The following is a 27,957-nucleotide window of genomic DNA, read 5'->3' as shown; positions in this document are numbered from 1 at the left end:
CTGTCTGTTTTCTATTTATTACAGAATATTGTCTTAGTTTTGCAGTAGGAGGGTTTCACAGGACAACTAATGGTTTCTATTTTCCCCAATGGATTCAGAGCATCACAGCAGATTTCTATCATACTTGTGATTTATTTTTGGAATGATAGCACAACCTCTACTTTAAAGCTGAATGAAGATTGAATGTTAAAACATGTATTTATTAATGTAAAATTACTTTTATCTTTTGCAGGCTTTTCTTAGCGACTTACCATCTGAGCTGTCAGGATACCTGATTTTAGAAGCTAAGTGCCACATGCTAAAGTCACCACCATAGGCTTGCAGATCGAGGGTTTAGCCACTTCCTGCAGTGATGCAATTTGTAATTAAACAATGCCATGAAACTCAGGAACTATGATAATATAGCTTTCCCATAATTCTTAAAGTAAGAAAATGTCATAGCTATCCAGGTGGCCTAAATAAAGAGCACAAAAACAGCTGAGAAACATTACAAGTAATTAATTGGAGAGATCAGCAAGCAATGTAATGTAAGAAAATTATTCCGTGCTGGGCTCAGCTTTCTATCAACAACTAGAGAAGAACAGCTGATCTTTGCTAATATCGTATGCCAAAGGTATTTGGCTGATTTTATTGCATTCATTTCTCATAACTGTTTTCATGTGAATACCTTTATAACATAATTTTTCTGTCATATCCATTAATTCTGTCAATTTTTTTCTTTCTAACTGGTTAAGTGAAAAGAAGTGAAGAAGGATTGACAAGAATGTGAATGCACAAGATTCCTTCCTGATGAATGAACTCCCAACTTTTTCCATCAGCAATGTGCTCAAGGAATAGAAAGAAACAAACAGACAGATGCTATTGTTGAGGGAGATTTAAGTTAGAAAAGCCTTCTTGGGGCCCTGGATGATTGTTTTTTGCCTCCCTCTCCCCACCCAAAGTCATATCCTTGGAGGGAGAAGGATGGAAAATAGAAAGTGAGACACAAGCAAAGAGACAGGTAGAATTATAAACAAATAGAGACTTTCATTTGGACTGATATGTAAGTAGACATGCAGTAACCAGCAGGACCATTCCTCCAGCCCATGGAGGAACCAACCCATTTTGGTTTGGGGTCCCTTTTAAGTAGTGGTTGCTAAACTGCCAGTGCAAATGCAATCCCCAATAAGCAGCTTGCCAATCTACAGGCAGAAAATCGAACAGGGCAGCTGAATGTGAAGGCCCGGCAGTGGAACAGTCCTTTTTAAACAACCTACAGCAACAAGTACAATTAATTTGTAAGTTTTTAAGGCTCAAAACCCACAAGTAACTGCTGTAAAAATGTGCCCCAAGCCTCTAAGTAAAGATCATTGTAATTTATGCTGACAGTGGCCACCTCATGACTTGTATTTTGCCTAAGTTTGGTGGATAGAATTACCAACATGGTGGTCAGAGGCAGAAGTGGCATTTGGAGCTTTAGCTGCATTATCTCATCCCAGTTAGCATGTATTCATGAGGATTCTGCCCATTTCAATTCTATTTAACCAATCTTGTCCCACTACTATCTGTTTTGAAGTGGAAAAAGGGTCTTAGAGACATGGAAATTTTCCAGCACTCATTCTTTCAGGCGTGGACAAAAAGACAATTAAGTGGGTATGTGGAAAGAGAGAAAAAAAAACTTTATTTCAAGGTGATCAATGGTTGCAATCAGCATTTAGCAGAGTCATGTTACAAAAGACCATAGGCTCCAACTTACTACGAACTAAAATAATCAAAAGGCAAATGTTATAGATTTTTGTTAAATGATACTGAAAGCTACAAAAAAGATGCTGCAGGTTGTCACTTAGAGTCACAATTTCAATTAGAACATAAGAAATAGAAGTAGACCATACAGCCCCTCGAGCCTGCTCCACCATTCAACATGTTTATGCTGGATCTTCGGCCTCAACTCCACTTTCCCACCCACTGCTCATATTCCTTGGTTCTTTGATGGGCCAAAAATTTGTTCAATTGACAAAACTAAATGAGAAAATACATAGACAATGCACAATGGGGAGTGCAGCGAGCAGGCAACAAGTTATCCACTCTGCAACATACTCCAGCCTATGCCTTAACCTCTCCAGTACAGTCCAGCCAATGTCTTTCACTCTGTAACATAATCCAGCATGCTCATTATCCTCTCTGTAACAAGGTCCTGCCTATTCATTTTACTCTCTAATAGACTCCAGTCTATATATAATTTTACATGTATTGGACAGAGTGCAGAATGTACAGGAACATATTTATTTCCTAGGTTATATCTGCATACTTATTATTACAGTTAAATTCAAACGTCTCTTCATATTATTCAGTGGATAATTACACCGCCCTATGTGGCACTCAGCCACCAGATTAGGATTGATCTATGATGTGTAATGGGTTTTCTGATTTCAGCCAGGTTGGCGTGACCACTTTTATTCACACCAATGTCAGTGGGCTTGGGAATGGAGAGAAAATAATCAGCCAAGGTTCCCAGTCCTGGCCATTAACCAGTCATCTCTGCTACAGTGTATATGTGTTTGTCAGCCATATCAAGCTTAACTGTGATGTCATGGTTGACTAGGCTTACATAAAATTAACTGTTAGGCAAGATACTGGCGAGGGGATCAGACATGTTCCACCATACTCCAATGTGCCTCAAGATGAATTACTGTCTTCAGAACAGGGGGAGAAAAGAGCATTAATTCATCAGAGTTGCTCCATATTGTGACACTGTGTATTAGAGGATTTGGTGTGGGAGGAGACATGTAAAAGAACATATCTTTCCAAAAGCAAAATAATCAAGAGCTGGGCACATGACATCGTTGTTGAGTTGGCAATCAACCCTTCAGTTCTTGAAAAAATAGTCACAAGTAGACGAAAAAATTCCAGATAATCACCTTCACTTGAATCTGCCTCAGACAGAGGCCATATGATGCCAAGTGTCTCAAAAATAATCAATTCCTGCATGCATGTTGTTTTTGTACAGACATTTTCAAACATTAGTTACATCTGAAATAATACATGCATTATGACCTGGAATATTTATCTCTTGTGCAAAGAAGCTCTACTACTCGGTTTAAAAACTAACATTAATTACATTAATAGTCATTGCAGTGCCAAAACTGTGCATCTAGCTGTTTGTAGCTTCCTCTAAAACTGTGACTGGGAACAAAAGGTAAACATCCCAAGGATAGGTCTGGGAGATGGCTGAGGAGATCATACCCTCCATGAGCACAATTTATTAATTAGCAGTGACTACATCCCCTCCGCAGTAATGAGATTTATCACAAAATCTTCCAACTAATCATTGAACACATATGCAAAACAAGAGCAAATAACAATACTCAAATGATCTTACCTGTACACAACAATGGGTTTTGGATATAGATTCAATGGAATACTTCTGACAATAGGAGCGGCCTCCTCATTTGAGAACAATGTTCCACCTGCAGACAAAGCAGAAGGCACATTAAAATTTGTGAAGAATTAGAATGTTTACAAATAATATGCAAAAACAGGTGATAAATAAAAAGCAATTTAACAATTTCTAATTAAACTTGTAATTACCCCTCCCAGTTTCAGCATCTGCACTTTCTTCCACACATTTACTTGCCTTCTTATCTTCCTTTTGAACTGCTCTGCTCGCAGACTCTCTTCTTCAACCATGATAAGCTGCATGTACATCAGCCTAATTATCTAAGGCACCCTCACGTTAATGTTTTTCCTACACAAGTCAATGAACAAAGTGATTTTTCATGTGCTGAGACATTGCTGGTAAGAAGATAGAAAAGATTTTTGCACCATGATTATCTGAAAGGAGATGTAAATACTGTAGAATGGAACAATACGATCCAACTCCTCTAAAGAGGAGTTATTCTGCTATCTTGAAGCTAAATAGAAAGGGAGATGTTGAGTTAAAGGGATAGATTCCTTTGATGGCCTTTCACCCCAGTACAGATACAGCACCAACACTGCATCCATCTTTTGAAATGTAATAGATGCAGAGCCATATTAAGTACCATTCGTTGTGACCAGTTTCTTCTGAAATGTTAATCTATCTTTTTTTCTTTCGGGTGTTAACCCAACTGCTGCGTTTTCCAGCCTCCACTGTTGTTTTCAGATTTCCAGCATTAATTTTATTTTTATTGTATGTGTTAAAAAGCTACTTTGTAAATTAGTGATTCCTTTGTGGCTATCCAAAATGCATTGAATGTGATTCAATAAAACTTTGCAACTGCGGTTTATTCACTGCTAGCAGGGAATATTCACAGTGGTTTTTTAAATGTTAAACTCTCTAGACAACTCCCAGTTATTTTGGTAGATTGAGGCATGTAAAAATAAAAAGTTGTTTGAACATTTTACAAATGCATCTATTTTCTCAATACAACAGAAATACAAACATTTTACAGATGGTTCAAAATGAACTCTTACAAATATGCTGGTCAAAATGTATCAAATCCCTGGCTATATATCATTCGCTGTCAGTCAGCTCTACAGAGTACATAAGAGCATTTTAACTGGTGATCCAGAGCCACACCCACCTCCAAGTACTGTACAGTACCTGCCAATGCTGCCACTTCCTCCTGGAAACCTGTAGGACGGTGAATTTTTATCCCAATCCAGCATGTTTATAATTTCAACAATTTATTTTCTAGCCATTTCAGAAATTTCCAAACGTTCTTAAAGGTCATGACGATGATTTACAACATTAAAAAAAAATTAATTTGAAGTGCACCATACGTACAATTATTAACCTCTTTTGGTGATCATGAAGTTAAACAAACATAAAATAACAATTATTTAATGGATTAGGTAGAACTCACCCTAACCGTGCCCAGTCGCTGTCAATCAGCTCTCAGCCCTCTAACAAGTTCCGTCACATAATAAATTCGCAAACGCACTTTTTTTAGGGAATGGTATACACTAAATTGAAAGGAACAGCTCTACGCAATAATTCAGTTTTAAAATTGATTTCAGTCAGCACTGGGAAAACAGCTGCCCTCCACACATTCATTCCTTTCACTGAAATACTTCTGTTCATCCCAGGCGCTAGTAACGCAAATCAGAATTTTCTTTAAATCATACATAAACCTTAAACGCACAGAACAAAGTGAAGCTCCGCAGAAGCTCTATCGGCAGGTCAACAAGACGCACGAATTAGATAAGATACTAAGAACCAGATTCCAGCAGCAACCAACCAACCTCAGTTCCATGTGCCGCGGGAGCTCACATTTACTGCAAAACAATTACTTGACATTTTGGTGGGGGGTGGGGGGCACTTGTCTTCCAGTAACAAAACCAATCAAAGCATGCACGGGGAAAAACCCACACACACACACACACACACATCTGTCAGCGCCGTCCACTGCGGTTTTGTTAGCTCGATGTGATGTAGGAATAGCTCCAGTGTGTTTCTCTTCTTTGACCTTCTCTACTGTTCACATTTTTTACCGTCTCTCAACCGGTTCCTTTTTTGAAAAGGGCATCATCGCTCTGCCATGTGCTCACCGACCTTGTCAGTTACCCATTGGCTCTTGGCTGCAAAAGGTAACAACTTCAGCTATTCGCCATCCGTCACTACGGTTCGCACCTGGCCTCCTGGTTATATCTAAAGATTACGATTTCAATTGTAACACGTACCGAGCAGAGAACACATCGTAAAAGGGGCACTGATCCCACCAAGTTATGTTCTGCACACTCATCTCACTGTCTACAAACAAGCCTTCCCCAAATCGAGAAGGGAGGCTTCCATAAAGGGCAACAAAAATCAATTTCCCATCTGCAACTTCGCCGCTATTCTATTTTAGTTTATCTGAGCAGGCAGCGTACCCGCCCCCGCCGTTACTTCCAGCGCGTACAACAGGTGCCGGGCTCCACTGCCTCGACTGTCGCGTTTCAATTTTAGGCTACGCTTTCAAACCGTGATCATCCGCAGAATCGGTTAGAGGCCTAAGCACATTGTTGCAAATAAATTTAAAGAAACAAGTAAATTTTATAGGAAACCCCATCCACTGTTTCATGAACTGATGTTTTTCTGTTATGGTCAATAATATACGTTTGGAGAACAAATGGGCAACTTAAGATGTAGCGGTAAAACATGTATTGTTTAATCTACGGCTCTCTCCAGGAGAGAGAGACAATTGACTGAAGAGCTTGAGGGGCACCAGTCCATATCAAGCGTGGGGAAAGGCAAGAAGGCAGGCCTCCATGAACTATCACAGCCTGTACAGGGATTGCTGTTGGCATCATCCTGCATCATGCTCTAACCATTTCTAGCCAACTGAGCTAACCAACCTCCATTGTTTGCTATATTAAAATGGACATTAAACAACTTACCTTTATATAACACCTTTTATGTGGTAAAACCACCCAGGGTCCCAAACAGACAAACATGGACATCAAATCAATGAAGAAGTTATTAGGATGTGTGATCAAAAGCGTAGTCAAAAAGTAGGGTTTAAGGCAGGCATTAAAGGAGAGGGAGGGAATAGGTTGGAGATCAGAAGGGTATAGGAAAGGAATTTCAGCCTAGACAGTAAAAGGTATGCAGGAACGGCAATATATTTCCAAGTCAGGACGGTGAGTGGCTTGGAGGGGAACATCCAGGTGGTGGTGTTCCCATGTATCCGCTGCCCTTGTCTTTCTAGATGGTAGTGGTTGTGGGTTTGGGAGGTGGTGTCTAAGGAGCTTTGGTAAGTTTCTGCAGTGCATCTTGTAGATGGTACACACTGCTGCTACTTTATGGCAGTTATGGAGCAATGGGGATTTTCATAACTCTTATTCAAAATATGCCAAACTATAAAATTGGATCACATTTCATGCAACTATAATATAACATTCATATAGTAATTCTCGCAACACTATGATAAACAATGTTTTATTTTGCTTTTATGGTATAATAATGACCACCATTCAAAAGTAAACCATTGGTTGTAAAGTATTTTGTGCCACTGACAAACTAATATGCAAAAACTTTTTTTAAAAAGGCAGTTCTGGTTGAGATCCAGGGAGACAGTGGGGTTTAGCAAAGGAATTTCAGACTGAAGGGCCAAGATGCTTGAAGGCTTTATCACTAATGCTATAAAGCAAGAGCAGGCTGCCCAAAATACTAAGGTGGAGGGTGCAAGGCTAGATGCAGGATTGGAAGGATAGGCAGTGGTAACAAGGGGTGAGGCTACTGTGAAACCTCTAAAGAAGGATCATGATTTTAAAATTAAACTGTTGAAGGTGGAATGTGGGTATTTGTGGAGTGGTTAAAAAAAACTTGCAGTGCTGTTCAGCCAGAAATATTTAACATGTGTTGAATACCTCGATAAGGATGATTGAAAGCATTAGGAACAACTTCTCAAGAATTCCTAACATACACATGAAACTGGAATCCCTAGTAGAGACACATTTTTAGGTTGCAGCTAGCAATTTAAAACCTGCATTTTCTGGCTATGATGCACTAACTCACCCTCATTATGCAACAGATTTACCTTAGCCAGATTGGCACCAAAATGCCATGACAAGAGAGGTTTCCTCTATGTGCTTTGACACTTAGGGAAGATATGAAGGCATGACAGAGAGTGCAGAAAAGATTCACAAAAATGGTCCCAGGGTTGAGGAACTTTAGTTACTTAGATAGATTGGAGAAGTTGGGACTATTTTCCTTTGAGGAGATTTGATAGAAGTATTCAAAATCATGAGGGGTCCGGACAGAGTAGATAGTTCTCAATGGTGGTAGGACCTAGAACAACAGGGCAAAGATTTAATGTCCTTGGCAAAAGAAGCAATGGTGACATAAGAAAAGATTTTTCATCCAACGGGTGGTTAGGATCTGGAATGCACTGCCTGAGAATGTGGTGGAGGCAGGTTCAATCGAGGCATGTGGTGGAGGCAGGTTCAATCGAGGCATTCAAGGGGGAGTTAGATTGTTATCTGACAAGGGAAAATGTGCAGGGTTACAGGGAGAAGGCAGGAGAATGGCACAAAGTAAATTGTTCCTACAGAGAACCAGCACATAAACAATGAGCTAAATGGCCTCTTTCTGTGCTGTAACAATTCTGTGACATGCACACAACTCTGCCTTCCATGTCGGTCACTTTTCATGTTAATTGGGCGGGTATGGAATTTGCTGCATCATCCTGCTGTGAATAACTTCCAACATAAGTAAATTCCAACTGATCCTCTTGCTTTGTACTAGACTGGTGTTATACCTCAGCTGGTGTAAACTAAAAGTGGCGTGAGATTGACTTTTGCAGAAGACTCACATTGCCCAATTTGTGCACACTTGGATATCAGATGGGGATATGCCATTTATTTAACCAATGTGGCATGCAAAATTCACGATTTTAAAAATTCATTCATGGGATAAGGGCATCGCTGGCTAGGCCAGCATTTATTGCCCATCCCTAATTGCCCTTGAGAAGGTGGTGGTGGTGAGCTGCCTTCTTGAACCGCTGCAGTCCATGTGGTGTAGGTACGCCCATAATGTTGTTAGGGAGGGAGCTCCATGATTTTGACCCAGCGGCACTGAAGGAACGGCAATATATTTCCAAGTCAGGATGGTGAGTGGCTTGGAGGGGGACATCCAGGTGGTGGTGTTCCCATCTATCTGCTGCCCTTGTCCTTCTAGATGGTAGTGGTTGTGGGTTTGGGAGGTGGTGTCTAAGGAGCTTTGGGAAGTTTCTGCAGTGCGTCTTGTAGATGGTACACACTGTTGCTACTGTGCATCAGTGGTGGAGGGAGTGAATGTTTGTGGATGGGGTGCCAATCAAGCAGAATGCTTTGTCTTAGATGCTGTCAAGCTTCTTGGGTGTTGTTAGAGCTGCACTCATTCAGGCAAGTGGGGAGTATTCCATCACACTCCTGACTTGAGCCTTGTAGATGGTGGACAGGTTTTGGGGAGTCAGGAGGTGGGTTACTTGCTGCAGGATTCCTAGCCTCTGACCTGCTCTTGTAGCCACAGTATTTATATGGTTAGCCCAGTTCAGTTTCTGGTCAATGGTAACCCCCAGGATGTTGATAGTGGGGGATTCAGCGATGCTAATGCCAAGAGGCGAGAGTTGGATTCTCTCTTTTTGGAGATGGTCATTGCCTGGCACTTGTGTGGCGTAAATGTTACTTGCACTTGTCAGCCCAAGCCTGGATGTTGTCCAGGTTTTGCTGCATTTAAACATGGATTGCTTCAGTATCCGAGGCTTCACAAATGGTACTGAACATTATACAATCATCAGTGAACATCTCCAATTCTGACTTTATGATGGAAGGAAGGTCATTGATAAAGCAGCTGAAGATGGTTGGGCTGAGGATACTACCCTGAGGAACTCATAGTGATGTCCTGGAGCTGAGATGACTGACCTCCAATAACCACAACCATTTTCTTTTGTGCTACCAGCAGAGAGCTTTCCTCCTGATTTCCATTGACTGCAGTTTCGCTAGGGTTCCTTGATGCCATACTTGGTCAAATGCTGCCTTGATGCCAAGAGCAGTCACTCTTACCTCGTCTCTGGAATTCAGCTCTTTTGTCCATGTTTGAACCAAGGCTATGATCAGGTCAGGAGGTGAGTGGCTCTGGTGAAACCCAAACTGAGTGCCAGGGAGCAGGTTTTTGCTAAGCAAGTGCTACTTTATAGCACTGTTGATGACCCCTTCTGTCACTTTACTGATGATCGAGAGTAGACTGAGGGGGTGGTAATTGGCTGGCTTGGATTTGTCCTGCTTTTTGCGTACAGGACATACCTGGGCAATTTTGCTCATTGCCAGGTAGATGCCAGTGTTGTAGCTGTAATGGAACAGCTGGGCTAGGGGCAAGGCATGTTCTGGACCACAAGTCTTCAGTACTATTGCCGGAATAGTGTCAGGGCCCATAGCCTTTGCAGCATCCAGTGCCTTCAGCAAATTCTTGATATCACATGGAGTGAATTGAATTGGCTGAAGACTGGCATTTGAGATGCCCAGGACATCTGTAGGAAGCCGAGGTGGATCATCCATTTGGCATTTCTGGCTGAAGTTTGTAGCAAGTGCTTCAGCCTTATCTTTTGCACTGACGTGCTGGGCTCCCCTATCATTCAGGATGGGGATACTTTTGGAGCTTCCTCCTCCAGTGAGTTGTTTAATTGTCCACCACCATTCACGACTGGATGTGGCAAGATTGCAGAGTTTAGATCTGATCCATTGGTTGTGGAATCGATTAGTTCTGTATGTCACTTGCTCCTTATGCTGTTTGGCATGCAAATAGTCCTATGTTGTAGCTTCACCAGGTTGACACCTCATTGTTAGGTATGCCTGGCATGCCCTCCTGCACCCTACATTGAACCAGGATTTATCCCCTGGCTTTGTGGTAATGGTAGAGTGGGGGATATGCCTCGCTACGAGGTTATAGATTGTGGTTCAATACAATTCTGCTGATGACCCACAGCGCCTCATGGTTGCCCAGTCTTGAGTTGCTACATCTGTTCGAAGTCCATCCCAGTTAGCATGGTGATAGTGTCACACAACATGATGGAGGGCCTCCTCAATGTGAAGACAGGACTTTGTCTCCACAAGAACTGTGCGGTGGTCATTCCTACTGATATTGTCATGGACAGATGCATCTGCGGCAGGTAGGTTGGTGAGGATGAGGTCTTGTTGGTTCCCTCTTGTTGGTTCCCTCGCCACCTGCCGCAGACCCAGTCTAGCAGCTGTGTCTGTAGTAGTGCTACCAAGCCACTCTTGCTGATGGACATTGAGGTTCCCCCACCCAAAGTACATTCTGTGCTCATGCCACCCTCAGTGCTTCCTGCAATTGGTGTTCAACATGGAGGAACACTGATTCATCAGCCGGGGGCTGGGGGGGGTTGTTGCTGCTGCTCCTAAGAGCATACAGAGAATGACGGAGCTCTGTGACACCTGCCCATGACATTCTGGCAGCAATACCAAGCACCATCGAGGTGCAGACATCACTAATGTGTCCAGTGAGTGTGAAGCCTGAACATCACTTTGATCTGAAGGTTGCACACTGTACAGGGAAGAGGCCCTGGACTGAGACATCTGCCTACTGGGTCAAAGGAAGAGGAGTTTGGATGGTCTGGACACTTTTGGAATCACCTGCATGGATGGCCCTGGGGTGTTCACCTGCTGATCCTCCTCCTGATGGGTACCCGCCGCCCCTGGCTAACTCCTTGTGGAGAAGAGGAAACTGGAGTGAGATTAAGCTGCCCCGCACCCTCTCACCTTGACACTGCTGGAGGCCAACTATTATGGCATCAGCGATGGACTTCAGCCCATGTAATAGTGCAGGACTGATGTCCTGGATCAAGGTCTCCATGGCAGCTGCCATCCTAACAGTGTTGACCACGGTGCGTTGGCATGCCGTGCCATCACCTCAGACTGAAAGTGGACAGTCTCCTCCATTGTACCTTGCAATCTGAGGAGTGCAGCGGACATCCCATCCTGATGTTCCCAAGCTTGGTTTTGCAGCTGCAGCAACTGAGGTATGACCAATCCAGGAACTCATCATCTGACTTTGACTCAGCAGGTTTATGGCCTCCAGCCATTTTCCGAGTGCCAGAAACCTGGGAAATCCCTTTTGCCACGTGCTGTGGATCAGAAAGTATGACGTGCTCGCCAGATTGTGACCCTGAGGCTACTCTAGAACTAGGTCCTGCCAAGGTGTGTGTCTCTGCGCTGATGGAGGGGCGCTGTGACAGGTCTTCAATTAGACTGTCATCAGATTCTTCTTCCAAGGTGTCTTCAGGGCTTGAGTTGAGGACCTGGCTCGTCTGCTTCCCAGATGTCCCAGCAAAATCAAGGAGTAGTAATTAGTGTAAGGCAGGGGGCTGCAGAACAAGCATGGTTGTCTGTTGGATGTTGCACTGCTAGATCCTCTCTTGGTTGAGCACCACTGACCTCACTGTCAGCATAGGAATGATCCAGATCATTGCCAGTGAGTTGGATGACTCTAGTTTCAAAGTCTGTGAGGACCGACCTCTCCCTTTTGCTGTGTGCCAGCTTCTCCTGCATGAAGGCAGATGGAGAGAATGTAAGCAGAACACCTGCCAGGCCAGATGAGAAGGGTGCCTGGCATGTGTGGGTGGTGAGTGGTGCCATAGACTGGATGAAGACACAATCCACAGGGCAGACCAAAGTGTGTGTGAGAGAGTGAATGGTGAAATCCCTGTGAATGTGTGATGGGTTTGTGCGCGTGTGAATTGAGAGTGATGAGAAGAGTGACTTACCCTGGTGAAACGGAGATCGTCATTCATCCTCTTTCGGCAATGGATGGCTGTACTCTTTTGCACTGTGTTGGCGCTGACCACTGCTGCCACCGCCTCCCATGCTAGATTGATGACCTTGCTTCCTGATCTTCGCCCAGAGCGGGGTTAGAGGACTTATAGTGGGCTTATAGTGAAAATGCATTGATAGCCTATGCCCCGACACTGACACATAGAAGTCAAGCAAAGGAAGGGATGAGTCAGAGATAGACCATGTGACGGTGAGAGAAAGGTGGAAATTGGGAGCAACATTGATTAAATTTTCCAGTTCAGGACGAGAGGAGAAAGCAGCACCGATAGAGTTATCAATGTATCAATGTACCAGAAAAAGATGGTAAGGAGGGAACCCGAGTAGAACTGGAACAAGGAATGTTGCACATCTTCTACAAAAATGTAGGCATAACTAGGGCCCATATGGTTCCCATAACTACACCTTTTATTTGGGTAAGCGAGTGGAGTGAAATGAGAAATTGCTCAATGTGAGAATAAGTTCAGCCAAGCTGAGGAGGGTGGTGGTGGATGGAGACTGGTCGGGTCTCCATTCAACGAAAAAGCAGAGAGCTCTCAGACCATCATGCTGGTGGATGGAGGTGTAGAGATATTGGATGGCTACGGAGAAAAGGAAATGGTTAGGGCTAGGAAACAGGAAATTGTTAAAGTGAAGAAGAGCAACAGTAGAGTCAGGAATGTAGGTAGTATAATTATAGCTTTAGGTAGCTAGCCATGCATCATAATAATGAACAGTCTTTATATACAACTAAATGCCATGATCATCATAGTTCATTACAGATGCTATGCTGTCAATTCTTCGTTCATTGCAGGTGCTGCACTGTTGATTCTGGGCTGCATAAAGATACCACAAATTAACTACAAATGTTGCACTTTCAATGTCAGAATCATTATAATTGTAGCACGGACAGCTCTGGATTCATTATAGATGTGGTGTTGTTGACTGTGGTTTGACCACAGACATTGTGCTGGCAACTTCACATTTATTGTCATTGATATGCTATTAAGTATAGGTTCATTATGGTTATTGTGCTTTTGACTCTGGGGTTAGCTACATGTGCTTTGCTGTCCAGATTGATTCCAAACACTGTACTGCTAACTTTGGCTTCGTTACAGATACTGTGTTGACGGTTATGGGTTCATTATCAATGCTGAGCTAACTGCTCTGGAATCATTACAACCCCGGCACTGCTGTCTCCAAATGCCGTATTGAAGGCTCGAAGTTCATTACAGGTGCCTGTTATAGTTCCAAATTCAATGGCTATTTTTCCATGGACATGAGCTAGATTGATATGTGTTTCTTTAGTTAAATCCTGCCTGAAAGATGTTAACTTTCCAGTGCCCCCACGCTTAGTGAATCAATAGGCAAGAACAATGCTAACTACAATATGAAACTGAAAGTTATCCCAGAGGCCCAAACAATCAGCCATAGAGTCATAGTTATACAGCACAGAAACAGGCCTTTCGGCCCATTGTGTCTGTGCCGGCCATCACGCACCTCTCTATTCTAATCCCATTTTCCAGCACTTGGCCCATAGCCCTGTATGTTATGGTGTTTCAAGTGCTCATCGAAATACTTTTTAGTCATGTTTGTTAATTCTGAAGCAAATTTTGCACCTTGATTTTGAGACCATCAGATAAGAGGCCAGTCTCAAACAGAAGGCTGCAAAAGGACAGAAGGATTGAACCACTCTTCTGGAAGTAAAACAGAATACGGACAGACTGTGCTTTTAAATCAAGTTAGATGATCCACTGTAGGGGGCTAGCGCTTATGTGTTCTTTACTGCACTGTTGTATGAAGCAACTATCATTAATCCCAATGTTTTACCTATTGTGGAATAAAGCAGTTTGTAATTCAATTCTTATCCAGTGTTAACTCGGTTTACTTTTGGAGAGATTAAAGGAGCATAGTACTGCAAAACACAAAGACTCAATCTAGATCCAAATAAACTTGCAGGTTTATAAGGATAGAGCACAGTAATAGAACTGACATGACTGCTCTACAGAGAGCCAGCATGGATGATGGGCTGAATGGCCTCCTTTTGTACTGTCATGACTGTGATTCTATGAAATCAGAAGGTAATTTCATTATTAGACTCTTGGGTTGCATTACCACACAAGTAGATTTAGGGCAAGGAATGTCAAACTCCTTAAGAAACTAGCAAACAAACCATCTAGGCAGGCAACTGACACTACTAAGCCTGCATTGATACTTGCATCGTACCCAAAACTGTAACAGTGCCACACTGTCAATTATGGGGTTTACAGAAATAGCTATTTGTTTAATTTCTAGAAGGGAATGTTCTGCAGAAAAGGTAATTAAGCAAAATTCCAAACTCTCATTTCCACTGCTGGCTGCTTTGATGTTTGTTTTCTTTCATTTACTCCATATAAACCGTTCCTTTTTTTTAATTCTTTCATGGGATGTGGGTGTCACTGGCTAGGCCAGCCTTTATTGCCCATCCCTAACTGCAAAAGAGAAGAGGGAGGGAGGCTGTAGCATCGTGGTTTTGTCACTGGAGTAGTAATCCAGAAACCCAGGGTAATACTCTGGCAGATGGTGGAATTTGAATTCTATAAATAACTGGAATTAAAAGTCTAATGGTGACCATGAAACCATTGTCGATTGTCGTAAAAACCATTTGGTTCACTAATGTCCTTTAGGGAAGGAAATCTGCCATCCTTACCAGGTCTGGCCTACATGTGACTCCAGACCCACAACAACATGTCTGACTCTTAACTGCAAGGGCAATTAGGGAAGGGCAATAAATGCTGGCCAAGTCAGTGACACTCACATCCAATGAATAAAAAAAAAGATGGTGTTGAGCTGCCTTCTTGAACCTCTGCAGTCCCAAAGTGCTGTTAGGGAGCTTGACCCAGCAACAGTAAAGGAACGGCAATATAGTTTCAGTTCAGGATGGTGAGTAGTTTGGAGAGTAAATTCCAGGTGGTGGTGTTTCCATACATCTGTTGCCCTTGCCTTCTAGGGTAGCGGTCGAGGGTTTGGAAGGGGCTATTGAAGGGGCCTTGCTAAGTTGCTGCAGTGCATCTTGTATCAAGTACACACTGCTGCCACTGTGCATCAGTGGTGGAGGGTGTGAATGTTGAATGTGTTGGATGAGATGCCAATTGAGTAGACTGCTTTGTCCTGGTTTAGGCGTTAGTGGGGATCTTTCAGGAATCACTGGAGTCAGGGAGGGTCCCAGAGGACTGGAAAATTGCTAATGTAACCCCCTGTTTAAGAAGGGAGTGAGGCAAAAGACGAGAAATTACAGGCCGATTAGCCTGACCTCGGTCATCGGTAAGATTTTAGAGTCCATTATTAAGGATGAGATTTCAGAATACTTGGAAGTGCATGGTAAAATCGGGCAAAGTCAACATGGTTTCATCAAGGGGAGGTCATGCCTGACAAATCTGTTAGAATTCTTTAAGGAGGTAACGAGTAGGTTAGACAGAGGACAGCCAATGGATGTCATCTACTTGGACTTCCAGAAGGCCTTTGACAAGGTGCTGCACAGGAGGCTGCTCAGTAAGATAAGAGCCCATGGCGTTAGAGGCAAGGTATTAGCATGGATAGAAGATTGGCTGTCTGGCAGGAGGCAGAGAGTGGGGATAAAGGGCTCTTTCTCAGGATGGCGGCCAGTGACTAGTGGAGTTCCGCAGGGGTCAGTGTTGGGACCACAACTTTTCACTTTATTCATTAAATGATCTTGATGAAGGAATTGAGGGCATCCTGGCTAAGTTTGCAGATAATACAAAGATAGGTGCAGGGACAGGTAGTATTGAGGAGGCGGGGAGGCTGCAGAAGGATTTGGACAGATTAGAGAATGGGCAAAGAAGTGGCAGATGGAATACAACGTGGGGAAGTGTGAGGTCATGTACTTTGGTAGGAAGAATAGAGGCATAGACTATTTTCTAAATGGGGAGAGAATTCAGAAGTCCGGAGTGCAAAGGGACTTGGGAGTCCTAGTTCAGGATTCTCTTAAGGTTAACTTACAGGTTGAGTCGGTAGTTCGGAAGGCAAATGCAATGTTGGCATTTATTTCGAGAGAACTATAATATAAAAGCAGGGATGTGCTGCTGAGGCTTTATAAGGCTCTGGCCAGACCATATTTAGAATATTGTGAGCAATTTTGGGCCCCGTATCTCAGGAAGGATGTGCTGGCCCTGGAGAGGGTCCAGAGGAGGTTCACAAGAATGATCCCAGGAATGAAAGGCTTCACATATGAGGAACGTTTGAGAACTCTGGGCCTATACTTGATGGAGTTTAGAAGGATGAGGGAGGGATCTGATTGAAACTTACAGAATACTGAAAGGCCTGGATAGAGTGGACGTGGAGAAGATGTTTCCATTAGTAGGAGAGACTAGGACCTGAGGGCACAGCCTCAGAGTAAAGGGTAGACCTTTTAGAACAGAGATGAGGAGAAACTTGTTTAGCCAGAGCGTGGTGAATCTATGGAATGAATTGCCATAGAAGGCTGTGGAGGCCAGGTCACTGAGTGTATTTAAGACTGGTTCTTGATTGGTAAGGAGATCGAAGGTTACGGGGAGAAGGCGGGAGAATGGGATTGAGAAACTTATCAGCCATGATTGAATGGCAGAGCAGACTCGATGGGCCGAATGGCCTAATTTCTGCTCCTATGTCTTATGGATGGCGTTGAGCTTCTCGAGTGCTGTTTGAGCTACACTCGTCCAAGCAAGTGGAAAGTATTCCATCACACTCCTGACTTGTGCTTTATACACGGTGGACAGGCTCTGGGGAATCAGGAGGTGAGTTATTCATCATAAAATTCCCAGTCTCTGACCTGCTCTTGTAGCCACAGTATTCATATGGCTGGTTCAGTTCAGTTTCTGGTCAATGCTAACACTCAAGATGTGGATACTGGGGGGCTCAGCAATGGTAATGCCATTGAATATCAAGGGGAGATGGTTAGATTCTCTCTGGTTACAGATGGTCATTGCCTGGCACTTGGGCGGTGTGAATGTGACTTGCCACTTGTCAGCGCAAGCCTGAATTTTGTCTAGGTCTTGCTGCATATGGACATGGACTGCTTCAGTATCTGAGGAGTTGCAAATGGTGCTGAACATTGTGTAATTCACAAACATCCCCACTTCTGACCTTATGTTGGATGGAAGGTCATTGATGAAGTAGCTATGACATTATCCCAAGGAACTCCTGCAGTGATGTCCTGGAACTGAAATGATTGACCTCCAACAATCACAACCATCTTCCTTAGTGATAGGTATGACTCTAACCAGTGGAGAGTTTTCCCCTGATTCCCATTGACTCCGGTTTTGTTAGGGGTCCTTGACGCCACACTCGTTCAAGTGCTGCTTTGGTGTCAAGGGCAGTCACTCTCACCTCACCTCAAGTTCAGCTCTTTCATCCATGTTTGGATCAGGGCTGTAAGGAGGTCCAGAGTTGAGTGGCCCTGGCCAAACCCAAACTGAGCAGGTTTATTTCTGAGTAAGTGCTGTTTGATAGCATTTACTCAACTACCCCTTCCATCACTTTGCTGATGATTGAGTGCAAACTGATCTGGCGGTAAATGGCCAGGTTAGATTTGTCCTGCTTTGTGTGTACACATCACACATGGGCAATTTTCCACATAGCCAGGTAGATGCCAATGTTGTAGCTGTACTGGAACAGCTTGGCTAGGGGCACGGCTAGTTCTGAACACAAGTCTTCAGGACTATTGCCAGAATATAGACAGGGCCCATAGCCTTTGCAGTATCCATAGCCTTGAGTCATTTCTTAATAGGAGAGACTAAATAACAAAAGATTTCAGAAAACGATTTGAAAACTTGTGTTATTTTATCTCTCTTGCCCTCCACCCTAACTCAGAGCTTTCCGTTTGTTCTTCCTGTCCCCTCCCCTTCCACTGGTTTAAAAAGTCTTACATTCCTATCTTTCTTCAGTTTTGATGAAAGGAAATCTCAACCTGAAACGTTAACTCTGTTTCTCTCCACAGATGCTGCCTGACCGGCTGAGTAGTTCCAGTGCTTTTTGTTTTTATATTCTATTTTGAAATTCTTATTTTGTGAGCTCTATCCCTGTGGAGTACTTAAGGGTCTGTAGTTATGCAGTTTAACAAAAAATGAGTACACCATCTGAATTTTAGCCATTTTCTATGGCAATTATTTGTCTAATTTCAGTGCTTTAGGTACACTGAGTTTCGGTAGGTCACCTATTTGAGAATGTGCAGTTTTTTAAATTAAAAATTTCACTGCATTTTTTCTTAATGCACCAATTTTGCAGAGGTTAGCATTTCTCAGCAACTCTCAGATGTCTCATTATCCCTATTCAGTTTTTCTTGGCTTTCTTTAACTTTTCACCTGCTGTGTTGTATTCTGGATCCTTTCATCGCCACTCTCACTGAGTTTCCTTCATATCCCTCTGTATTTCCTCCATCTTTCCCTGTACTTAACGGCAGTCTGGATTCATTTTCTCATAACTTATTTTTACATTTTCTCAGTCCCTGCATGCACTTTCATTGGTTTCACTACTCAGTAGCTTCATTTTCATGCCTCTCTCACACACAAGGATTATTAGAAAAATAGATAAAGGGTAAAAGAACAAGATTGAACAATAAGAATTAGATAATTAGAGAATATCACAACAGTGTTGAGGTATTAAATGTCATAAAAAGCAGAATAGTTTTTAAAAGGAACTTACTCTATGAATAATCATCCCATGAATCCTGTCATTTGTCATGAAATGTGATCTTCTTTCAGTTAAGATATGCTTGTTTGTGCTTAATCATTTTTACTGACCTCACCGTGATTATGATGGTTTAACGCTGTCACGATGAAAACAAACTGACCTGATTAAACAATGGATTTTCATGCATGACAGTTAAATGATGGATTGCAATTTCATTACCCTCATTCAACAGTATAATAAATCCAGGAAAATAATTCCACCAGTAGACATCTAAGCAGCAACCTTAACCACACATTATTTAGGATTGTTACACTAACTAGAAGTCCAGTTTTTAAATGTGCTGTTCAAAGAAACCAGATATTAAAAGTTTAATTTTTGCTTAAAATAGGTGTATATTTTCTCTATTGCACTGATATCAGTTGTAGATTTTTAATGAATCACCATTGTCAAGGTAAAGGAATCAGAGCTGAAGTCATCATTCTCACTTGCTGCGTTACCCCTCTTCTGCCTTCTATTCAGTTGTGGATTCATAAAAATGACAATGCTAAATAGATATATCCTATAAGTCAACTAATTATGCAATCAAGTTTTGTTTACATGTTTTCAACACAGCATGCAGTACAGCAAAAATACGACTGTCAGTAGTCCTAGGCCAAAGTGCAGAGATATATTTTAATTTAGCTGAAGCACTCATTATCTGAGCTACCACAGCCATTTACAACACAACTATTAGTGCAAAGCAGCCAAATGTTTCCCCTTTCACAGTGACACTTAAAACATATGAACATTTTTTTTCCCTTTTCCCCCTTCATTTTACCAAAGACTCAACTCTGCATTTGCAACAACAAATGTCTGCTCTTGGCTTTCAGTGTAGTTGGCAACTTTTAAAATCACTGACAGATGGAGCAGGCTTTCAGAGTCACACTAATAAACCAAAGCTGTTAAAGCTTCAAGAATTCCCTGCAATCAACAATAGAATATCTGAAATTAAACTATTCAGTTAAATAAAAATATTAAGTCTATCGTACAGTTCCTAATAGTCATACAAGTACAACTTCATAAATGCAGGTTTCTGAATTCACTAAGTTAAAAAAACAATGTTTTAAATCATACAGAAAAAGAAAAGGGAACATCTAAGCATGCATAACCAAAGAAACACAGTTGAACTGCGCATAAACTTGGTGATGAAAAGCCTTAATTTGTAAGTTATTGGGATGTTGTTAAGTCTTTAAATTGGCATCTCTTTAAGAACCAAAATTATGTGCTGTAGCTTTAAGAAAGAACACATGGAGTTATTGCTCAGGCACATTTAGCACCTGTGATCTTGAACAGGCAGTAAACAGAAGCCAAAGGCTGCATATGGGAGGGAGGCAGGGGGGAGGGGGGGAGAAGAGAGCGGAATGCCCCTGGAAAACCACGTTGGCATGAAGACAATCAAAACAGCCCTACAGCCATAAAGTGCTGTGGGGCTCATTAGCCAGGGCTGAGTGGGACCAAGTCCCGCCTTCTGGAGCTGCCACCAATCGGATTGGCCGGCAGCTCCATAAGGAAGGTATCAGTAGCCACTTCTGGGACTGCAGATGAGGAATGGAGCCCAAAGCCTAAGACCCCAGAGAATATATGTCAGAGCCTTGGGCCAGGAGGGTTGGGAGTGTTAAAGTTGGGACAGTGGCGGGCAGTGGGTGGAGAAGAAGTTGGGTTTAAGAGAGGGAGCGGGTAGGAATGAAGGGTGGGGTTCAGTCTAAGGAGAGGCAGCCCCCAAAGAGCGATTCCCTCTGTCCTTCCCAGCCTTTAACCATTTCTAGTTAAAAATCAGGCTTCCCATTTCTGCCCTCCTGCTCATGCCAAACATATTATGGCATCAGCAACATGTTATTAGGATCAATAGGCTTGACAACAAGCCTAATTGACCCTTAATTGGTCATTTCACAGCAGGCTGCTGATTTCAGCGCCCGCCCACCCATATTATGGGGATGCGCTTGGGGTGGGCGGGCAGTATCCAGTGCTTTCAGCCGTTTCTTGATACCACGTGGAGTGAATCAAATTGGCTGAAGACTGGCATCTGTGATGCTGGTGATCTTTGGAGGTGGCCAAGATGGCTTGTGATGTTTGGCAGGCATGTAGTCCTGTGTTGTAGCTTCATCAGATGACACCACATTTGTAGGTACACCTGGTGCTGCTCCTAGGATGCCCTCCTGCACTCTTCATTGAGCCAGGGTTGATCCCCTAGCTTGATGATAATGGTCGACTGGGGGAGATGCCAGGCCATGAGGTTATAGATTGTGGTCGAGTTCAATTCTGATGCTGCTTATGGTCCACAATGCCTCATGGTTGCCCAGTAATGAGTTGCTAGACCTGTTCAAAATCTATCCCATTTAGCATGGTGGTAGTACTATACAATACAATGGACGGTATCCTCAATGTGAAGATGGGGTTTCATCTCCACAAGGTCATGGACAGATGCATCTGCAGCAGGCAGGTTGGTGAGGATGAGGTCAAGTGTGTTTTTCCCTTGTGGGAATAGACCCACCTGCCACAGACCCAGTCTAACAGCTATGTCCTTTTAGGACTTGGCCAGCACGGTCTGTACTGGTTCTATCGAGCCACTCTTGGTGATTGACATCAAAGTCTCCCACCCAGAATACCTCAGTGCTTCTCCTCCAAGTAGTGTTCAACATGGAAGAGCACTCATTCTTTGGTTGAAGGGGTGTAGCTGTTACATGGTTATCAGCAGGATAATGGTCCGGGGACCATGGTTTGAATCCCATCATAGCAGATGGTGAAATTTGAACTCAATAAAAATCTGGACTTAAAAAGTCCAATGATGAACTGAAACCACTATTGATAGTCGTAAAATCCCATCTGGTTCACATATGTCCTTTAGGGAAGTAACTCTGCCACCTTAACTTGTCTGGTCTACACATGATTCCAGATCCACAGCAATTTAGTTGACTCTTGATGCCCTCTGAAATGGCCTAGCAAGCCACTCAATTGTATCAAACTGCTAAAAAGCATAAAAGGAATGAAACCGGATGGACCAACCAGCATTTACCTAGGCACCAGAAACAACAAAAGCAAACTCAGCCCTGTTACCCTTGCAATGTCCTCTTTACCAACATGTGGGGGCTGGTGCCAAAATTGGGAGAGCTATCTCACAGACTAGTCAAGCAACAGCCTAACATAGTCATACTCACGGATTCATAACTTACAATGTCCCAGACGCCATCATCGCCATCCCACCAGAAGGACAGATCCAGCAAGGGTGGAGGCACAGTAGTATACAGTCAGGAGGGAGTTGCCCTGGGAGTTCTCAACATCGATTCCAGACCCCATGAAGTCTCATGGCATCAGGTCAAACATGGGCAAGGAAACCTCCTGTTCATTACCATGTAAGTCGACCCCTCTGCTGATGAATGAGTACTCCTCCATGTTGAACACCACTTGGAGGAAGCACTGAGGGTGGCAAGGGCGCAGAATGTACTCTGGGTGGGGGACTTCAATGTCCATCACAAAGAGTGGCTCGGTAGCACCACAACAGACCAAGCTGGCTGAGTCCTAAAGGACATAGCTGCTAGACTGGGGCTGTGGCAGGTGGTGAGGGAACCAACAAGAGGGAAAAACATACTTGATCTCATCCTCACCAACCCACAGATATACCTGTCCATGACAGTATCAACAGGAGTGGCCATCGCACAGTCCTTATGGGGACAAAGTCCTGTCTTCACTTTGGGTCTCTCCTCCATCGTGTTGTGCAGCACGACCACTGTGCTAAATGGGATAGATTTCAAATAGATCTAGCAACTCAAGACTGGGCATCCATGCAGCACCGTGGGCCATCAGCAGCTGCAGCAGAATTGTACTCAATCACAATCTGTAACCTCATGGCCCAGCATATCCCCCACTTTACCATTACCATCAAGCCAAGGGATCAACCCTGGTTCAATGAAGAGCGCAGGAGGGCATGCCAGGAGCAGCACCAGGCATTCCTAGAAATGAGGTTTCAACCTGGTGAAGCTACAATACGGGGCTACTTGGGTGCCAAACAGCATAAGCAGCAACTGATGGACAAAGCTAAGCGATCCCACAACCAACAGATCAGATCCACACTCTGCAGTCTTGCCACATCCAGTCGTGAAAGGTGGTGGACAATTAAACAACTCTGGAAGAGGAGGCTCCACAAATATCCCCATCCTCAATGATAGGGGAGCCCAGCTCTTCAGTGTAAAAGATAATGCTGAAGCATTTACAACAATCTTCAGCCAGACGTGCCGAGTGGATAATTGATCTTGGCCTCCTCTGGAGGTCCCTAGCAACACAGATGTCAGTCTTCCACAAATTGAATTCACTCCATGTGATACCAAGAAATGGCTGAAGGCCTTGGATACTGCAAAGGTTATGGGCCATGACAAAATTCTAGCAATAGTACCCAAGAGTTGTGCTCCAGAACTTGCCACGGCCCTAGCCAAGCTGTTCCAGTAGAGCTACAGCACTGGCATCTACCCGGCAATGTGGAAAATTGCCCAGATTTGTCCTGTACACAAAAAGCAGGACAAATCCAAGCTGGCCATTTACCTCCCCATCAGTCTACTCTTGATCTTCAGACAAGTGATGGAAGGAGTCATCAACAGTGCTATCAATACTATAAATACTGTGGCTACAAGAGTAGGTCAGAGGCTAGGAATCCTGCGATGACTAACTCACCTCCTGACTCCCCAAAGCCTGGGCACCATCTACAAGTCAGGAGTGTGATGGAGTACTCTCCACTTGCCTGGATGAGTGCAGCTCCCACAACACTCAAGAAACTTGACACCATGCAGGACAAAGCAGCCTGCTTTATTGGCACCATATCCACAAACATTCACTCCCTTCACTACTGACACAGAGTAGTAGCAGTATGTACCAGTAAAAGATTCATTGCAGCAATTCACCAATGCTCCTTAGACAGCACCTTCCAAACCCATGACCTCTACCATCCAGAAGGACAAGGCAGCGATAGATGGGAACAGCACCACCTGGAAGTTCCCGTCCAAGTCACTCATCACCCTGACTTGGAAATATATCGCCGTTCCTTCTCAATCGCTGGGTCAAAATCTTGGAGCTCCCTTCCTAACAGCACTGTGCGTGTATCTACACCAGATGGACTGCAGCGGTTCAAGAAGGCAGCTCACCACCACCTTCTCAAGGGCAACTAGGGATGGGCAATGAATGCTGGCCCAGCCAGTGAAGCCCACATCCTGTGAATGAATTTAAAAAAAACTAGCTTAGCGATAACCTGCTCACTGATGCTCATTTGGGTTCCGCCAGAGCCACTCAGCTCTTGACCTTAATACAGCCTTTGTTCAAACATAGACTAAACAGCTGAACTCCAGAAGTGAGGTGAAAGTGACTGTTCTTGAGAACAAGGCAGTTTCTGACCGAGTGTGGGCTGAAGGAGCCTTAGCAAAACTAAGTCAATGGGAATCAGGGGGAAAACTCTCAACTAGTTGGAATCATACCTAGCCCAAAGGGAGATGGCTGTTAGAGGTCAATCATCTCAGTTCCAGGACATCACTGTAGGTGTTCCTCAGGGTAGTGTCTTAGGACCAACCATCTTCAGCTGCTTCACCAGTAACCTTCCTTCCATCATAAGGTCAGAAGTGGGGATATTCGCCGATGATTGCACAATGTTCAGCACCATTCACAACTCCTCAGACACTGAAGCAGGTCTCGTCCAAATGTAGCAAGACGTGGATAATATCCAGGCTTGGGCTGACAAGCGACAAGTAATATTCAAGCCACACAAGTGCTCGGCAATGACCATCTTCAACAAGAGAGTATCCAACCATTGCCCCTTGACATTCAATGGCATTACCAGCACTAAATCTCTCACTATCAATATCATGGGGGTTACCATTGATTAGAAACTGAACTGGACTAGCCATATAAATACTGTGGCTACAAAAGCAGGTCAGAGGCTAGGAATCCTGCGACAAGTAGCTCACCTCCTGACTCCCCAAAGCCTGGCCACTATCCACAAGGCACAAGTCAGGGGTGTGATGGAATACTCTCCACTTGCCTGGCGGAGTGCAGCTCCAACAACACTGAAGCATCCAGTGCAAAGCAGCTCACTTTTCTGGCACCCCATCCACAAACCCGCACCCCCTACTCACAGTGGCAGCAGTGTGCACCATCTACAAGATGCACTGCAAGAATTCACCAATGCACCTTAGACAGCACCTTCCAAACCCATAACCTCTACCATCTCAAAGACAAGGGCAGCAAATACATGGGAACACTACCACCTGGAAGTTTGCCTCCAAGCCACGCACCATCCTGACTTGGAAATATATCACCATTCCTTCACTGTCACTGGGTCAAAATCCTGGAATTCCCTCCCTAACAGCACTGTGGGTGTATCTATACTACATAGGTGGCAGTGGTTCAAAAAGGCAGCTCACCACCACCCTCTCAAGAGCAACGAGGGATGGGCAAAAATGCTGGCCTAGCCAGTTACATCCACATCCAATGAATGAATAAAAAAATTCAACTATTAGCAAAATACAAGATTTTCCAGGGAAAGCAGGGTATAATTATTTTACAGGACAGGAGCTGTCAGTGTCATCAATGTGTATCATTGTGCGGTAATTAGCCATTGTCCACCAAGGTCCATAGGCATCTCCCTCCATCAAAAACAGACAATCAGTTACATCAATCTGCAAGTGTCAGGCAAGGTGGCACGCCTCCATGAGCTATCGCGGCCAATACAGGGATTGAACCCAAACTGTTGGGATCATTCCGCATCACTCTATCCATCTAGCCAACTGAGTTAACCGACCATTGTCACGGCACAAATAGGATTAGAACATTTTGTGCAACAGCGTCCCGAAAGGATTTCAGGATAAAAATGCACAGGTTTAAAGTTAGGTCTACATTTAGGGTAAATTTATTTTAAGGATCTTATTTTAATTAAATATGGAGTTCACTTTTAAGGGGGAAATAAATCACTGGGGAGAAGGTTGTTCTGTATTGGGCTGGATTTACCAAGTGGGGCTGCTGAAGAAGACTATATCCCCACGGGAAAGTGAGATGGAGTCGCCGGGAAGAGTTCGCTGGATGGATTTGCCAAGAAACCTGCACTGTCTTTACAGGAAGGGATGTGTTTGACGGCAAATATACTCATGATACTGAGTCTTACTTCTCTGCGTGATGGTAACGACAATATTTTTCTCAATACCAGCTTCCTAACTTACAATCTATAAATAAACACATGCTGACATTTTTTTAAACATATTTTACATACTAGTCTGACAAGGTATGGAATCTTATTCTCTGTCTATCGTGTCTCGTTCCTTATTACCGCTCCCAAAAGCGGCATGACTTCATTACATTGAACCAAACTTTTCTAGCCATGCCTAAGAGTGATGCAGGAAACGTAGTCAGAGAGAGAGAGCAGGGGGCAAAATAAAACGCTTTTGTTCAAATCTGCGCAAACTACCAGCATCTTGCATTACTTTTTTCCTGCAGTCGCTCTTACTCATTTTATTCGGTTTCTATAGAGTCGGTAATTAAACAGTGAGCTTCTCAGTTTTCGGCGGCGCTGCAGGGGAACTCCTCCCTGTAATATGCTCCAATTACTGGCAGTGACCGCAGTCGATGAAGGATTATCCCCTTGTTGAGCCACGGCAAACTCCACGGCATAATCTTCAATTAGTTCAATTCATGGCAGCGCACTCGCAGGCCAGCCGCTACCTTTCCCACGATTCACACAGACAGCCTTTATGTTGCAGCCACCATTGCACAGATGCTCTTGGACTTGCTATCACAAAGTTCATTGCATTTGTACCCGCCATTTCAACCCACCCTCTCAACTAATGACCTACCTAAAAGCTGACAAAGTGCCGAAATTGCTTCATTAGTGTTTTACAGTATCTGCTTGTTCTGGTGGTAAAACAGGCAATAAGACAATTCGTTCGCTATGACCGGCAACAGGTGGAAAGAGCAAGGATCTGACACAAGGGTATTATGCAAATACCATTATTTACATCTCAATGATGTTTACCACAGTACAGTTACTGGAGTTTTCTGACTGGGGTAAATAAGTTAGAAGCATGTAGTTTAGGGATACCAAGAGTTTACACACAGGAAATTTTCAGGGAATTAAAAGGAACAAAACTTAACCAACACTTAAAATTATCTTGAAAATAAATCAAAAAGGACAACAAGGAGCAGGAGATTAGGATACAGGCTATTTTAGATTCAGTTTGTCAAATCAGTGACTAAATTACAACTGCCATTTTTTTTAGGAAAAAACTTCATTTTTCTCTTAGTGCACATTAACAGAGCAGCAGAGGTTTTTGGGCCCCTTGTGTATTCCAGTTGGGTTTAGAGTGAACAGATGAAATTCCTGCCTGAAACAGGTCAGAATTTTATTAGCCTGTCTAAAAGGGATAGGGAAGGGTGCAACACCATTTTCTGGCCCAAGGGTGCCGAGTGTCCAGCACAACTATGAAAATCTAGTGGGACCAAGGCCTCAGATGGACCTGCAGGTGAGGGGCATCTTCAAAAGGCCCACAGACTTTAAAGATAAGTAAATAAAATAGTTTAAAGTAAAAGCAAAATTCTCCAGTTGCTGGAGATCTGAAATAAAAACAGTGTTGGAAAAACTCAGCAGGTCTGGCAGCATTTGTGCAGAGAGAAATAGAGCTAACAATTCGAGGCTAATATGACAGTTCCAAAGAAAAGTCAAATTGGGCTCGAAACATATAACACTGTTTCTCTCTCCACAGATGCTGCCAGACCTGTTAAGTTTTTTTCCAGCGCTCTCTGTTAAGATAGTTTAAAGTTCTTGTCACAATCTTGTTAGGGACCAATAATATTTTGTTTAAAGTAGACAAAGTTTGAAATCTCAGTTACTCACTAGGAGAATAAAGCCATGGCTTTACAAACTTTACAAAGTCAGAAAAGTAAAACAATCTATAATTTCTATCTTATACTCTAACATTCAGAATTAACATGAGGTAAATGTGAATTAACAGGCAAACTGTGGTTGAACACACTACTCTGCACATT

General features: G+C 43.4%; 1 long non-coding RNA gene across 1 annotated transcript in view; it reads right to left on the bottom strand.

The window, feature by feature from the left end:
- Nucleotides 1–27,957, bottom strand: part of LOC121293000 — a 138,337-nt gene that overhangs the window by 14,737 nt on the left and 95,643 nt on the right. Inside the window, exon 5 of the long non-coding RNA XR_005946415.1 lies at nucleotides 3,359–3,446. This is a non-coding gene — a long non-coding RNA (uncharacterized LOC121293000). The remainder of the gene's footprint in view (nucleotides 1–3,358; nucleotides 3,447–27,957) is intronic.

The sequence above is a fragment of the Carcharodon carcharias genome, chromosome 21 (genome assembly GCF_017639515.1).
Source record: "Carcharodon carcharias isolate sCarCar2 chromosome 21, sCarCar2.pri, whole genome shotgun sequence".
In the NCBI taxonomy this organism is placed as follows: Eukaryota; Metazoa; Chordata; class Chondrichthyes; order Lamniformes; family Lamnidae; genus Carcharodon; species Carcharodon carcharias.
This window is presented reverse-complemented; position numbering and strand designations above follow the sequence as displayed.